This window comes from Gossypium arboreum, chromosome 2 (genome assembly GCF_025698485.1).
Source record: "Gossypium arboreum isolate Shixiya-1 chromosome 2, ASM2569848v2, whole genome shotgun sequence".
Classification (NCBI taxonomy): domain Eukaryota; kingdom Viridiplantae; phylum Streptophyta; class Magnoliopsida; order Malvales; family Malvaceae; genus Gossypium; species Gossypium arboreum.
Window position 1 is genome coordinate 25,204,868 of NC_069071.1, and position 16,921 is coordinate 25,221,788.

A 16,921-nucleotide genomic window follows, 5' to 3' on the forward strand; every position below is an offset into this window, starting at 1 on the left:
TTTGACAACAGTAAAGGTATAAGTGATAAAATTGCGAGTTTCAATTGGTATGGTGGATTACTTCTCTCAAGTAAGTCAATTATAGTTAATGTCTTCAATTGAGATATTTTGGTACTTGAGCTAATGCAATTGAGACGGTTTTGATTAACGTAATGAATGAATAGTAAAGGATGGCATGATGAATTGTTTTGTAACTAGAATAAATGATTATTTTCGAGGTTATATCAGAATTATTTCCTTAGCGGAAAGAGGAAAATGTGATAGTGAGTAGCAAACTAAAAGAGTACAGTGAGGATCGACTTCTGATAATGAATTTCGAAATATATGAGAAATTAAAGAGATATATTGGAGGCACCGCCTGAGTGAAAGTTCTTCAACACTGAATATGAAATTGAGGAATCTAAGTGAAGACCACTTTTCTGGTAAGATTTTCGGGGACGAAAATCCCTAAAGGGGGGAGAATTGTAATATCCCGAATTAGGGCCTAATCGGAATAGTGGTTTTGTGACCAAAAATCCGAGATAGAAATAATTATTTTATGATTATTTTGAGGTCTATGATATGATTGCATGATTGTGTGAAAATTTCGTGAAGAAATTCTATGCATAAAGTGCTTAATTTGAAGTTAGGGACTAAATTGAATAAGTTGCAAAACTTGCATTCTAGAAGTTTCTAGTATGAAATTGCTTTGAAATATTAATTAGGAGGTCTTAAATAGCAATTTGACCAATTTCAAAGTTTATGGACAAATATTGGACATGAATGGAATTTTTAGAAAGTTTAGTAGTAAGGGCATTTTGGTCATTTAGGGGTAAAATGAATTAAAATACAAAATTAAAAGCCAATTTTGCTCATCTTATTCACCATGGACGTGTATACCAAGGGAGACTCCATGGCTAGGGTTTCCAAGCTTCTAAGCTCGATTATGAAGGAAATCGAGACTCGGGCTTAAATCGGGAAAATACAAGGTTATGGACTAAAATGGTAAATTCCTGTTTCTGGATCGAGGTAAGTTCGTATGATAATAATAATGCAATGTTATGTTTGAATTATATTTCTTACTATTATTGCATATATTTTATGATTTAATATATTAGAAAAGTTGATGGAATGGTGTTTATGATGTGGAAATATGACATGAAAGAATGTTACATGAAATGCAAGAAAATGAAGATACATGACAAGTAATATATGAAATATGTGATATATGTTATGTAAATTCTTAAAAGCTGATTTGATATTTGAGTTGTGTCTTATTATACTATGAATGGACAATTGGTACTATGGATAGTGAGATCGACACTTCGAGTAAATTCGTACATAAATAATCTATCGATTCTTTTTATGTTATTATATTTTGATGTCATATGAAATGTGGCTGCCTATCAAATGGTTATTTGATGTAAATTATGAATTTAAATTGATTACGGACAATTTAGTAAAATGTTGAAAAGTGAGGAATTTCCCGATTGAACCTTCGGAATAAAAACGATACGAATGATCTATTGTGAGGTCGCATGTGTAGTACTAAGTGTAGGCTACTATGCGTACCCGAAAACTATGATCACGTGTGTAGTACTAAGTCTGAGCTACTACGTGTATCAGATGGTTAGGTCACGTGTGTAGTACTAAGTGCAGGCTACTACGTGTACCGGATAATTGGTCACGTGTGTAGTACTAAGTGCAGGCTACTACGTGCACCGGATAATTGGTCGCATGTGTAGTACTATGTGCAGGCTACTATGCGTACCAGATAGCTTTGGCTACAAGTGTGAAAATATGTGCAGGCAATTGAGTATCAGTTATTATTCCGAAGAGTTCAACGGGAAAATCGATTAAGTAAAAATACAATTGAACATGATTATATGATGAATAAGTGTAGGTGTATGTTTATGAAAAATTATGAGCAATGTGCTCGATAATTGGGTGAATTTCGATAAGACAAAATGGATTAAGTGGAATTATGTAAGAATGAATTTTAGTGGTAAAACAGTGTTGGACAGCAGCAGTTGCATGACTTTGAAAATTCACTAACAATTGTGAAAGTTGAATAAAAATGCAAATGATATATGAAAATAAAGCTTAATGAGTCTATTTTCACATGAAAGAAACAGAGGAAGCAAAAGAATTCTATATTGTGTGATATTTGAATTCTTGTGAAACAAGGTCTAAATGAATTCGAGATTCCCTTTTCTAACTTTATAAATTCACCATAAATTGTACAAAAATTATTGAGTCATACCTTACATGCATAGATTCCTTATTGAATCTAATTTTAAGAGAAACAAACGGCATGGTCGTTGAAATTCTGTACAGGGAGAAATTCGGTTCGTAGTGCACAAGGGTCAGAGTAGTCATACCCTGAAATATGGGAGACTTTAACTAATAAACTGTACTAAATGGCCCAACCAAAAATTCTAGAAAAAAATTAGTAAGTAGACATATGAGTCTAGTTTCATAGAAAATTTATGGAATTGGATTTCTAGTTTTGTAACTTGAGATATGATTTTTTTAACACTGGGACTCCAGAAAACAGCCTATCCTGAATATGTGTAATTGTACAATTATAGTGTTTTATCTTGAAAAGCATGGTAGTAATTGCTTATTATTTTCATATGAATTTACTAAGCGTAAAGCTTACCCATCCTCTCCATTTCTTTAGTATTGGTAGGTCGGCTCGAGGTTGGAGATCGTCGGAGGCAAAATCACACTATCAAGTCGGAGGCAAAATCACACTATCAAACAATCATTTTTAGGAAAATTAATTCAAATATTAGAAATATCAAGTGAGTGGCATGTATAGGAAGCTGGTTTGTGATATGTATTTTTATTATGATTTTGACCATACGTATCAGTTTGCATTGAGTTATCGTATAAAATCATGAGATGTGGTCCTTATCCATTATGGTTTATAAGTTTAATTAATCGTGCCATGTCCTATGTTTTGATGTGATGATATAGTTAGCTTTGATTGTTATGCATGTGTTCGAAAACTTTTGAATTAAATGAAATTTTATGGCCCGATTTTCGTCTATGTGTATTGTTAGGTCTGGTAATGCCTCGTACTCTGTTCCGGCCTTGGATACAGGTAAGGGGTGTTACAGAACACGAGCGTGTGATCGATGAGGCCAGGCCGTGCGTGCAAGACATGGCCGTGTGATGGCCAGGTAGGTTGTGTGTGACACATGGGCTAGACTAATTTGGGTTGTGTGGGCCCACATGGGTAGTCCACAGGAGCGTGTGGGGTTTTGGGCCAAGTCGTGTGATCCACACGGCCAAGGCCAATTTGGGCCGTGTGGGCCACACGGGCAAGCAACATGGGCATGTGAGCCCATTCATCTGAAATGATTCCTAATGTTGCACGAGTTGCCCAAGTCAACTGTGAACCTACTGTAGGGTCGGTAAGCTTTACTTAAACCCCTAAAAATATGTTCTGAGTGTATGTGATGCATGATAAATTATGCATGATTGCTGATACATATATATGGATATGTATGACTGATGGTTACATAAAAGAATGACATATTGTATGTTTGCATTGCATTGGGCTGGGATGATGATATTTGAAGGAAGTGTACTGAAAGGCTTTAAGCCTATTTATCTGGTATGTGCCGCATTCGGTACTACTTGAAGTGTAGGGATGGGTGGGTGTTTTAAACCCCACATGGAGTGTAAAGATAGACGGAGATGGTGTGTAGAGGCTGGTTGGGTAGGACTCTATTTACTGATTAATGTATATATGATACTGTTACTGTGAAGGGCTTAGGCCCTAATACATATCTGATATTGAAACTGAAATGGGCTAAGGCTCGAACTGCTACTGAAACTAAAATGGGCCTTGGCCCAGACTTTATTTGATTGTTTGTTGTGATTGACTGTATGTATGTTTTCTGTGGGGATTACACACTGAATTTACGTAAACTCACCCATTTATGTTTTATTTGTATAGGTAATCCCTAGACTTAGAGAGATTCGGTGTGGCGGAGGACTCTACGGTGACCACATGTTCATTGAACGGTTTTAATTTCATTTACGGTTTTTATTTCATATTCTTTTAGAGATTTGATGTAATTTGGGACTTTTGGATTGTTTGCCTTGATTTTGGATTTTAACTATTTTTATTTATAGACTTTTTAAACTACAAAACTTGGATTAACTGAAAAATAATGTTTTCCTAAATGCGAACGATTTTCTTAAAATATCACAATTTTGAAAGCTTCCGCTACAAAATATGTTTTTAAACGGACCAAATTAAAGAGGAAATTATTTTGAAATTGACCAGAGATAAATAAAAGCTAACAAACAGAAATGATTTTTAACCTTGATAAATTTGATCACAAATCCCATTTCATGTGACATCGCCAGATTCGGCCATAACGTCTAGGCCGGGTCTGGGTGTTACACTCATATGCATTTAGCCCCCTAAACTTGACACATTCTCCCTAGTGGATACTTATGATTTTTTTGTCCTAAGTTGGCACATGAATTTTCATTCTATCAAAGGTTTGGGTATTTTTCTAGTTGAAATAAACTTCTCTAATTCAACAAGTGTTCTACTTTCTCTCCCTACAAATAGATGGCACCGATATAGCTATTTACAAAACTTTTAGATATCATTATTCTGCTAAAAAATAGAGAGACTTATATTCTCTAAGAATTAAATATATTTTTTGAAATAATGATTCTATCGGTTTCTATTTGAGAAGACAATTTTCGATTTCACCCAAAAAGAAAAGAAAACTATTTCTAGGTTTTGTGTTTGATTCGAAAACTATTTCTAGGTTTTGTGTTTGATTTGATTTGATCGAATCCACACTCGAGGCAAATCGTGAAATGAAAATAGTGAAGAATATTGTTTGGTTGAAAGTCGGGAATAAAAAGTGTCAGTCCATCTGAAAACACAGAATACGATTTTGGTCCAGGGCTTATTGCTATAAATATCACAAACTGGGTCAGTTTTCAAATTTTTATATTTCGCCATGTAAGAAAATCATTTTCAAATCGATTTTTTTCAACAAATTGGTATTAGAGCTACAGTTGTGCTATGTTTATAATGTAAATTGAAAACAAAATTTTCTCTCTTTTTCATGAATGATTATATTTAATAAGATGTGACATTCTTGTAATTGTATGCATGTTTAGGAGAATGTATGCGATTATTTTATTATTATGGATGATAAAATAATTTTGCCAAAGTTGTAATTTCTAGAAATTTAATTGTAATTTATTATTATCCCAGACATGTATATTTTAGACCATGGACTACTATCCTGTCCATGCAAGGTTTTATTTTATTATTTATTTAGAATAAAATATATAAGCTGGAAACAGGCATAAGAATTTTGTAACCTATTTTTCTTCGGCGAAACCTGAAAAATTGAGACACATCCCAACCAATCGAGACAACTGGAAACACAAAAATATATAGACTTTTTTATGCCATTTTTAACTCAAATTCATGCAGTTTCATAGTAATTTTTATCGAAAAATATAATATAATTATAAAATAATTAAATTATACTTAAATTATTAACATATTAAATTATAATTAATTTTATAATAAATTTTCATAAATTTTGATTTATTTTCGACAGATTTGTACAAAGGGTGAAAATTGGCTTGGTAGACACTGCTAGGAGCTCAAAATCGTGAAGCAAATTTTTAAAGCATTGATGAAAATTAATTTTTCAGTCTAAGACGGTCCAAATGATGAATATTAATACATAATATAATTAATTTTAATTTTAATCCAATTTATTTTGGGTTAAATAATTATTATTAGTTATTATGGAAAGGAGACCCAATTGTGCTAAACCAAAAGACTGATCCAACCTAGGAAACAGGCTGCCCAAAACCATCCAACTTTCTGACCTAATCAGCTTAAATTAGCTGATTTATTGACTTGCAAATCAGCCCTTGAAGTCTCCTTGAAATCACATTCAAATCCCTCCACTTTCTGTGCTTTTAAAGATTTGCCCCAAGTTAAATTTAGCAAAGTTTGAAACATTCAAAATGATCAATTGCTTATTTAATGTAGGAATATATTGTTACCTCACTTAATCTTTTGCTTGCTTATCTAAATTAATTAATTGTTTGAATTGACATAGTGATATGTTCAAGAGATTAGTTAATTTAGTAAGTTTGTATGTTCTATAATTAACAAATTACCAAGCTGTTGTGAATTTATTCGTAACTTTTAGTAATATTAAGTTAATAAATGTAATTATTCTAACACAATTATGTCATCTTCATTAAAACCATCTTTTGAAATCATTTACTTAGTTAAATTTTAGTTTTTAGTCACTTCCTCAAAATCAAAATATTTTTAATCACCAAAGTGTTTGAATTTCATTTCATAAATAATTTTCTTAACTAGTCCCTGTGGGTACGATAACTCAACATTTACTTGTCACTTTATTACTTGTTGCGATTGTGTACACTTACACATTTCCATCATTCCAACAACACATAACCAACCTAGCTAAATCGAGAAGTGGCTGACGGTGACCAACAGGTTCCGGTGGTGGTCCAATTGCGGCACTGAGGTGACTGACGATGGTCGGTGATCAGTGGCGGTGGTGACACGAAAATAGCTAAGGAAAGATGGCAATAATAGAAACATGAACCAGTACCACAGCAGAAGTCCGTAGTGGCAAAATTGAAGACGCAAAGTATGCTCTGGGGTGTATTTTGGAATTTTGCAAATTTTATTTTTCTAGGATGAAATCATGGAAACTTTGGTTAGTTAGAGTCATTTAATTTTATGCTTTTAAATTTATGAGATAAGCATGATGATGATTATATGATTGCGAATGTATGTTGATACATATTTGAGATAAACATACCATATAGATTAAGGGAGAATGCCACATGTATTTGTCATGTATATATTGATCATTCATGATTGAAACGGGAAATTAAAAAACTTGCATGTTTTTAAAATATTGAGTGGGAGAAGGTCCCTAAATAAGACTTACGACCTCCATCAATGGTCTCTTATGATGGCAAAAAACAGACTTGCCCCAAAGTAGATGTTTTCATGTAGATTTCACTGAGGGGACTTTCTGAAAGCAAACAAAATTTTCTTATAATCGTATGATAGTTGGATCGGCCACTAAGGTAGGTATTACTATGTGATATATCAAGAATTTTTGTCTTCAAAAAGTACAACTAGTCACAACATGCTACTCGGTGAGATTGTCCCAAAGTGGCTCATTTGTGGTGCATGATGTGATAGGTGTTGAGTTGATGGTTATAGGCTCAAGATCTTCTAGTTAAGTAACTCCCTAAAGAGCTTTGCTTAAGTTAGAATGATGGTCAAATGTTGTACAATTATTAGTACATGTGAATGCCTAAGGAATTAGGTTCATGTACCAATTGGATGGAAATCCATGTTCTTACTATTTGATCATGATCACCCCAATGAGTAACATCCCATGCCCAACCAAATTGGATCCGGGTATGAAACGTCATGGGTCAACCTGTTGGAAAACACACAATTTGTCCTTTGTAAAATAACTATCTATTTTGGCGAGTACCCTTTTTCCAACACGATATTTCGTTAAATTAAGACTACATTTATTTGGAAAAAAATTTATATTGGTAACTCGCCACCCTTAAAGATTTAAAGATATAAGAAACAGCCTTTGGTGGCAGCTTAAACATCATTCATAAATCATAATTAATGAAAAGCCAATGAGGCAATGTTCGAAGAATTAAAAATAATTGTAACACCCCTCACCCGTATTTAACACCAGAATATGGTTACAGAGTATTACCAAAATTACAACACCTTTAAACATACTTTTCACATACATTTAATCAAATCATACAATCGTCATTCAATCTCAATCAATTTGTCCCTGATACGAGCCTACGAGGCCCTAAACATGGTTTGAGAGTGGTTCGGGACAAAACTGATAACTTAAGTAACTTTCACGAAACTTTAAATTTTTTTCTCAAAATAGGGGACACATGCCCGTGTGACCAGGTCGTATGTCTCAGACTGCCACCAGAACGCCTGTGTCATAGGCTGTGTGGACATTTGAAATAGGAGCACATGGCCGTGTCCCAGCCCGTGTCCGACCCCGTGTAACTCTCTGACTTGGGTCACACGGCCAACACACACACCCGTGTGGCTAGCATGTGTGCCCTAAAAAAGGCCACTCACGCTCGTGTGCCCTAAAAAAGGCCACTCACGTTCGTGTGCTAGGCCGTGTGCTAGGCTGCGCCAAACCTGTAGGGTATACTGACTTATGCCACACGGCCAAGCCACACGTCCGTGTGTGAAGCCGTGTGGAGCATATTGACTTAATTTCAAAATCAACACCAGGGGACACACAGCTGTGTACTTGACCATATGTCACATACGGTTGAGACACGTACCCGTGTCTCTATCCGTGTAGGTAAAAATAGGCTATTTACCAAGCCATTTTGTCACCCAAATTTAGGTACACTTACACCTCTCAAATAACACACAATATAGCATCAATAGGCATATATTTCAATTCCAATCAAGCATGACTTATACCAGTTACAACACCAACCAATACAAAACATAAATACCACATATTGCCATCTTATTTCATGCCAATCTTTGTCTTCTCGAAACATCAAAATGACCATTTACAAATATGCATTATTATGCTCAATTCCAAAAACATACCAATTCACAAATCATCACCTATTGACATTCAAAATTACCTAATATCAATGAGCATCATGAATCCACCTCAATCACACAACATAGGTCAATTACCAACTCAAAAAAAAGCCATTTGCACACTTATATACATCATCAATTTCACCATCCTAAGCCAACTCACATGACTATATATATACAAACCAAAACATATACATTTACAAGCCAATTCAAATGGCCAAAAATCATTACCAAAACATAACCAAAATGACTCAAAGTCCCTATACATGCCATATACTTAAAATACCAAGTTCTTAGGTACTGATAGATAGGTGGATAGTGTGACGATGTCTCTGATGATCCCCGAATCCGAGCTAGCTTTGAATTCACTATAAAACATAAAAAAATAAACGATGTAAGCTATAAAGCTTAGTATGCTCGTATGACATAAATTTGATATAATCAAAAACACATAATTCAACAAATGATCATAAGTATAAAAATTCACATCAACTAACAACCCTCTCAATTACTAATTCACAAAACTATATACTTTCTTCACCATTTATTTGATTCAAAGCTAATATGGTTTATGCACATACCTGTATCATCTCATACTAATTCATACACATTCTTCTCTTTTATTTACCCGTTGAACCATTCAGAATAGAAGTCAGATACTCAAGGTTTTCACACGATAAGTACCTATACCATGGTCCGAAGCCAAATCAAGGTAACTTATCTCCGAAGTACTGATATCATGGCCCGAAGCCAAATCAATCGATATGCATGGCCCAAAGCCAAATCGGTATAACTCTCACCGAAATGCTATATCATGGCCTGAAGCCAACTCAATGTATCTCCTAATTACATGTCATATCATCCTAAACTATTCCTAAGGTTCAACCGGGATTTCAAATGTTGAATCGTTGTCGAATCACTATCGTTCATATCCACAGAATCATATTCGCAATTTATGCAATATCAAAGCATATAAAATACATTCGTATTGAAATTTATCACATACGAACTTACCTCGAATGTGGAAATGACGAAATAAATCGGTTAGTCGATAACTTTAGTTTTCCCCCGATCTAGATCTGAATTCCACTTTTCTTGATCTAAATATATTCAAAATTAACTTATTTAATCATATTTTTATTCAATTCAATCCAAAATATGCATTAGGGCTATTTTACGCATTTGCTCCTAAACTTTCACATTTTTACAATTTAGTCATTATTACACAAAATCAAAAATTCATGAAATTTCTTCAATAACCATGATAGCCAAATTACCATAGTGCCCCTAACAACCTATATTTCTCTTTTATTTCACATTTCTCAATTTAATCCCTATTTTGCATTTTCACAAAAAATCACTTAACAAAACTTGTATATCTATCAACAAGCATTCATAATATATCAAGAAACTTCGAAATACACATGTATTCATCAATGGCATCATTAAAAATCATTAACAGTTTTACAAAATAGTCCTTAGGCTAGCTAGTACTAGTTGCAACAATCACGAAAACATAGAAATCATTAAAAATAGAGTCAAAATCACTTTCTTGCTAGAAATTGAAAATGACGAATGCTTCAAGATCTCTAATGGCTTTTCAAACCTTTATTTTTAGTGGTAGATATTTAATGAAGAAGATGATACAATATTTTCCACTACTTTACTAAGTTATTTTATAATTACTATTTTAACCTTTAATAAAATATTAAAATTCACTTGTTTTATGTCCATAAATGTCCATTACTTATAATAATGGTCTAATTACAACATAAAGACCTTAAATTTAAGGTTCTATAGCTATTAGATACTTTTAGCTAGTAGAATTTCACTTTTACACTTTACGTGATTTAGTCATTTTTACCAAATTAAGTATTCAAACAATAAAATTAATTTACGAAACTTTCACACATACATGCTATCATACTGTAAACACTTAAAATAATATTAAAATAATTCTTTGATCTTAGATTTGTGGTTCCAAAACCACTGTTCTGATTTGACAAAAAATGGGTTGTTACAAGTCTCCCCCTAGGGATTTTCGTCCCCGAAAATCTTACCAGTGAATAGGTTAGGGTATTATTTTCTTATAGCTTCATCGGGCTCCCACGTAACCTCTTTGACACTGTGTTGCTACAAAATTATCTTCATGAGAGCTATGCTTTTATTTCTCAACTGTTTAACCTCATGTGCTAGAATTCTGATCGGTTCTTCGTTGTATGTCATATCAGGCTGCATTTCAATAAAAGACAGAGAAATTACATGTGATGGATCCAATCTATAGCGACGCAACATCAACACATGAAACACATTGTGGATTTTCTCTAACTCAATCAGTAAAGCTAGTTGATATGCCACTGGCCCTGTTCTTTCGATAATTCATATGGCTCGATAAAACGCGGACTCAATTTGCCTTTGCGACCGAAACAAAGTATTTTCTTCGACAGAGATACTTTCAAAAACACTTTGTCACTAATCTAAAATTCAATGTATTTTCATTTCAAATCCGCGTACGATTTCTGACGATCTGAAGTTGCTTTTAAACAGTCGTAAATTACTTTCACTTTCTCTTCGATTTCTCTAACCAAATCAACCCTGTGAATCTGTTTCTTGCTAAGTTCAGTCAGTATAATGGAGTTCGGCATTTGCGACCATAAAAAGCTTTGTACGGTGCCATTTTAATACTCGATTGAAAGCTTTATTATAAGCAAATTCAACCAACAGCAGATATTTCTCCCAGTTGCCCTCGAATTCTAAAACATAACATCAGAGCATATCTTCGAGGGTTTGAATTACTTGTTCAAACTGTCAGTTAGTTTACGGATTAAAAGCTGTACTAAAATTCAGCTTCGTACCCAGAGCTTCTTTCAATTTCTTCCAAAATCGTAACATAAACCTCGGATCTCTATCTGAAATAATTGAAACTAGCACCCTGTACAATCTAACGATATTAGAAATGTACAACTCAGCTAGTCGTTCAAGTGAATAGTTAGTACGTACCAGAATGAAATGTGCATATTTCGTCAATCGATCAACAACAACCCAACTTGCATCTTTATTCTTTGGAGAAAAGGGAAATCCCGATACGAAATCCATAGTCACTCTATCCCATTTCCATTTTGGTATCATCACAGGCTGTAGCAAACCCGAAGGTACTTGATGCTTAGCTTTCACTTGCTGACAAATTAAATACTTTGATACAAACTCAGAAATGTCTTGTTTCATACCCGACCACCAACACGAATTCTTCAAATCATTGTACATTTTGGTACTCCCCGGGTGAATGGGTAAATTACTACTATGTTACTCATGCAAAATTTTCTAAATCAACTCTGGATTTTTTGGTACACAGATTCTATCATGGAACATTAAACAATCATTGGATATGATTTGGTACTCTGAATCACTATTCAACTTGCATTGCACCCTTTTAGCTTGCGATTCACTATCACATTTCTGAGCTTCGCAAATTTGCTGAAGAAATATTGGTTTAGCTTTTAACTCAGCTAAAATCGAACCATCATCAGATAATGTTAATTGTGTATTCATTCGATTTTCTATTCAAAGCATCTGCGACTACATTCGCTTTCCACGGATGATAATCGATTACTAACTCATAATCTTTTAGTAGCTCGAGCCATCTCCATTGTCGCAAGTTCAAATATTTCTGAGTCATAATATACATAAGCATTTTTCACAATGCAAATACAATAGATGCCAAATCTAAATCATGCGTCAGATAATTCCTTTCATGCGGTTTCAACTGTCTAAAGGCATAAGCTACAACTTTTTCCTATTGCATCAATACACAATCCAAACCGTTCAATAACATGTCACTATAAATAAAAAATTCTTTACCCGGTTCAGGTTAAACCAACACTGGTCCCTCAATTAACAATATTTTCAATTGATCAAAACTTTGTTAACATTTCTTGGACCATTCAAACTTTATATCTTTCTGTAGCAGTCTGGTCATCGGTGTAGCAATTATCGAGAACCCTTTAACGAAACGTCGATAGTAACTAGGCAATCCCAGAAAGCGTCTAACCTCAGACACATTTCTAGGTGGTTATCAATTAATAACTGTAGAAATCTTGCTCGGATCAACTCGAATGCCATCCGCTGAAACAATATGTCCCAAAAATCCTACTTCCTAGAGCCAAAACTCACACTTACTGAATTTAGTATACAGTTGCTTATCTCTAAATGTTTGCAACACAATCCTCAAGTGATCGGCATGCTCAGACTCATCTCGTGAATAGATCAGTACGTCGTCAATGAACACAACAACAAATCTGTTTAAATAAAGTCTAAAGATCCGATTCATCAATTCTATAAAAATAGAAGGAGCATTAGTTAATCCAAAAGGCATAACTAGGAATTCATAATGTCCAGACCTCATTCTGAACACAGTTTTTGGCACATCTGAGTCTTTAACTCACAACTGATAATAACCAAATCTAAAATCAATCTTTGAAAACACTGTTGCATCTTTTAACTGATCAAACAAATCATATATTCTCGGCAACGGATACTTTTTCTTTATCGTAACCTTGTTGAGCTGTCGATAGTCGATACACATTCTCATTGACCTGTCTTTCTTCTTTACAAACAACACTAGCGCATCCTAGGGTGAAAAACTCGGTCGTGTAAAACCCCTATCTGTTAACTCTTGCAACTGAGCTTTCAACTATTTCAACTCTGTCGAAGACCTTCTATACAGAGCTATATATATTGGAGATGTTCCTGGTACCAATTCAATAGCAAACTCAACCTCTCCGACCAGTGGCAACCCAGGCAATTCTCCTGGAAATAGGTCCGGATACTCGTAAACTACAGGCACCAATTTAATCTTCTTTTCTGACACCTTGGTATCTAAAACATATGATAGGTATGCTTCGCAGCCTTTTCTCCAATAGCTCTAAGTCGACATTGATGAAATCACTATTAGCAATCCATCCGACTCATCAGATTCAATCCAAAGAATTTCATTATTCTGACATTTTAATTCTATAATCTTTCATCTATAGTTCACAATAGCATAATGTAGAGTCTACCAATCCATACCCAGAATCACATTGAACTCATCAAATGGAAAAAGCATCAAGTCAGCTGGAAAACAATAACCCCCAGTCCTTAAAAGAAAGTTCTTGCATACTTTATCAACTAGAACATACTTGCCTAAGGGGTTCGATACTTTAATCATAAACTCAGTAATTTCAACAGGCAATTTCTTACTAGACACTAAATTTTCACAAACATACGAATATGCCGATCCAGGATCAATTAATGCAATCACATTAGTGTCGTAAAAGGAAAAGGTACCGGTTATAACATCAGGTGATGACACCTCTTTGCGAGCGTGAATGGCGTAAGCTCTAGCAGGTGCTCTCACCTCGGATCTCACAGTTGAGTCCCTAGTCACACCTCTACCACTAGACATATTCCCCGTATTGCGCGGTGGTCTCTCTCTCGCAGTCGTATTACTCGGTCTTGCATTCTGAAATTTATCTTTCTCATATAACTCTGGGCAATCTCAAATAAAGTGATCTAGTGAACCACATTTGAAACAAGCTTTAACACTCTTATTCCAGCACTCTCCAAAATGACGTCTCCCACATTATTGACACTTAGGTTTGTTGTTTCTTACACTGCCAACGCTCGAAACGGAAGTTGCTTGATCTTTAGAACTCACATGTTGATTTCCATGATCTCTTTTTTGATATCCCACTGATGCATTTGATCGACTATACAAATCTCAAGATTTCTTTGATGAAGAATGATAAGGTTTATTCATCGATTTTTTTCTCGAATCTTTAGCCTCTGAATCAGCTTTCCTCTTTTTTCGTCTAAAATATTAGGCTTTACAAGCTCGGTCAACTAACACAACAAATTCTTTTAGATCTAAAATCCCGACCAAAAGATTAATATCTTCATTCAACCCATCAACAAACTGTTTGCACATAATCTCTTTGGTAAAAACATATTCTCGAGTATATTTACTCAACCGTACAAATTCTCTCTTGTACTTGGTTACAGTCATATGGCCTTATATTTACTCAACCGTACAAATTCTCTCTCGTACTTGGTTACAGTCATATGGCCTTATTTCAATTCTAGAAACTCTTTGTGTTTTTGATCCAGAAACTGTTGGTTTATATATTTCTTCCTAAACTCGATCTAAAAGAATTCCCAAGTAACCCATTCTCTAAGTACAACAGATAATAGAGTATTCCACCACTGGTATGCAGTGTCCCTCACAAGTGATATAACACATTTTAAATATTCAGCCGGTGTGCAAGAAAGCTCATCAAACACTCGAATCGTAGTTTCAAGCCAAAACTCTACTTTCTAAGGATCATTATCAACATTAGCTCTAAATTCTTCAACCCCGTGTTTACAAATCTTATCAACTGGAGGCTTATTCAATCTTAAAAGCTCAACTTCTTGAGGAGCTACGGAACCTGTTGGGGATTAGGAGTGGGTGGAGGTTGTTGAGCAGTCGGATTTGTCCGAATGTACTGTGTGAACCATTCTTTGGAAGAAGGCTTCTCTAGCCTCTCCTCCTTGGCTACCCGATACGGGGTCTAGAATCAGACGACGATGTCCCTTGAGCGAGAGCTAGCGCATTACTTTCAACCTCATCAGCTATAGCTTGATTGGGATCCATTTACAATATGAAAACACATCTTAAAATGTCAAGACTCATCACACTATCACAGTTTATATATGGCATGTATAGTTAGACTCTCACATATGCTACGTTAGTTCTAATATCGACTAAACTGTAACTCTGATACCAATAAATGTAACACCCTTCACCTGTATTCAACACCAGAAAAGGGTTACGGAGCATTACCATAATTACAACACCTTTAAACATACTTTTCACATACATTTAATCAAATCATACAATCATAATTCAATCTCAATCAATTTGTCCCTAATACGAGCCTATGAGGCCTTAAACATGCTTTGGGAGTGGTTCGAAACTAAACTGATAAGTTAAGTAACTTTCACGAAACTTTGAAAACTTTTCTCAAAACAAGGGACACACGCCCATATGAACAGACGTGTGTCTCACACGACCACCAGACACGCTTGTGTCACAGGCCGTGTGGACATTCGAAATAAGAGCACAAGGCCGTGTCCCTGCCCGTGTCTGACCCCGTGTAACTCTTTGACTTGGGTCACACGGTCAACACACACGCCCGTGTGCCCTAAAAATGGCCACACATGCCCATGTGCCAGGCCATGTACTAGGCTGTGCCAAACCTGTAGGGTATACTAACTTATGCCACATGGCCAAGTCACACACTCATGTGTGAGGCAATGTGGAGCATACTGACTTAATTTCAAAATCAACACCAGTGGACACGCGGCTGCGTACTTGACCGTGTGTCACACTTAGTTGAGACACACACCCTTGTCTCTGCCCGTGTGGATAAAAATAGGCTATTTACCAAACCATTTTGCCACCCAAATTTAGGTACACTTACACCTCTCAAATAGCACACAATATAGCATCAATAGGCATATATTTCAGTTCCAATCAAGCATGACTTATACCAATTCCAGCACCAACCAATACAAAACATAAATACCACATATTGCCATATAATTTCATGCCAATCTTTGTCTTCTCAAGACATCAAAATGACCATTTACAAATATGCATTATTATGCTCAATTCCACAAACATACCAATTCACAAATCATCACCTATTGACATTCAAAATTACCTAATATCAACAAGCATCATGAATCCACCTCAATCACACAACATAGGTCAATTACCAACTCAAAAAAAAGCCATTTGCACACTTATATACATCATCAATTTCACTATCCTAAGCCAACTCACATGACTATATATATAGAAACTAAAACATATACATTTACAAGCCAATTCAAATGGCCAAAATCATTACCGAAACATAACCAAAATGACTCAAAGTCCCTATACATGCCATATAATTAAAATACCAAGTTCTTAGGTACCTCTCCAATGATCCCTAAATCCGAGCTAGCTTTGAATTCACTATAAAACATAGAAAAAATAAACGATGTAAATTATAAAGCTTAGTAAGCTCGTATGACATAAATTTGATATAATCAAAAACACATAATTCAACAACTGATCATAAGTATAAGAATTCACATCAACTAACAACCCTTTCAATTACTCATTCACAAAACTATAAACTTTCTTCACCATTTATTCGATTCAAAGCTAATATGATTTATGCATATACCTGT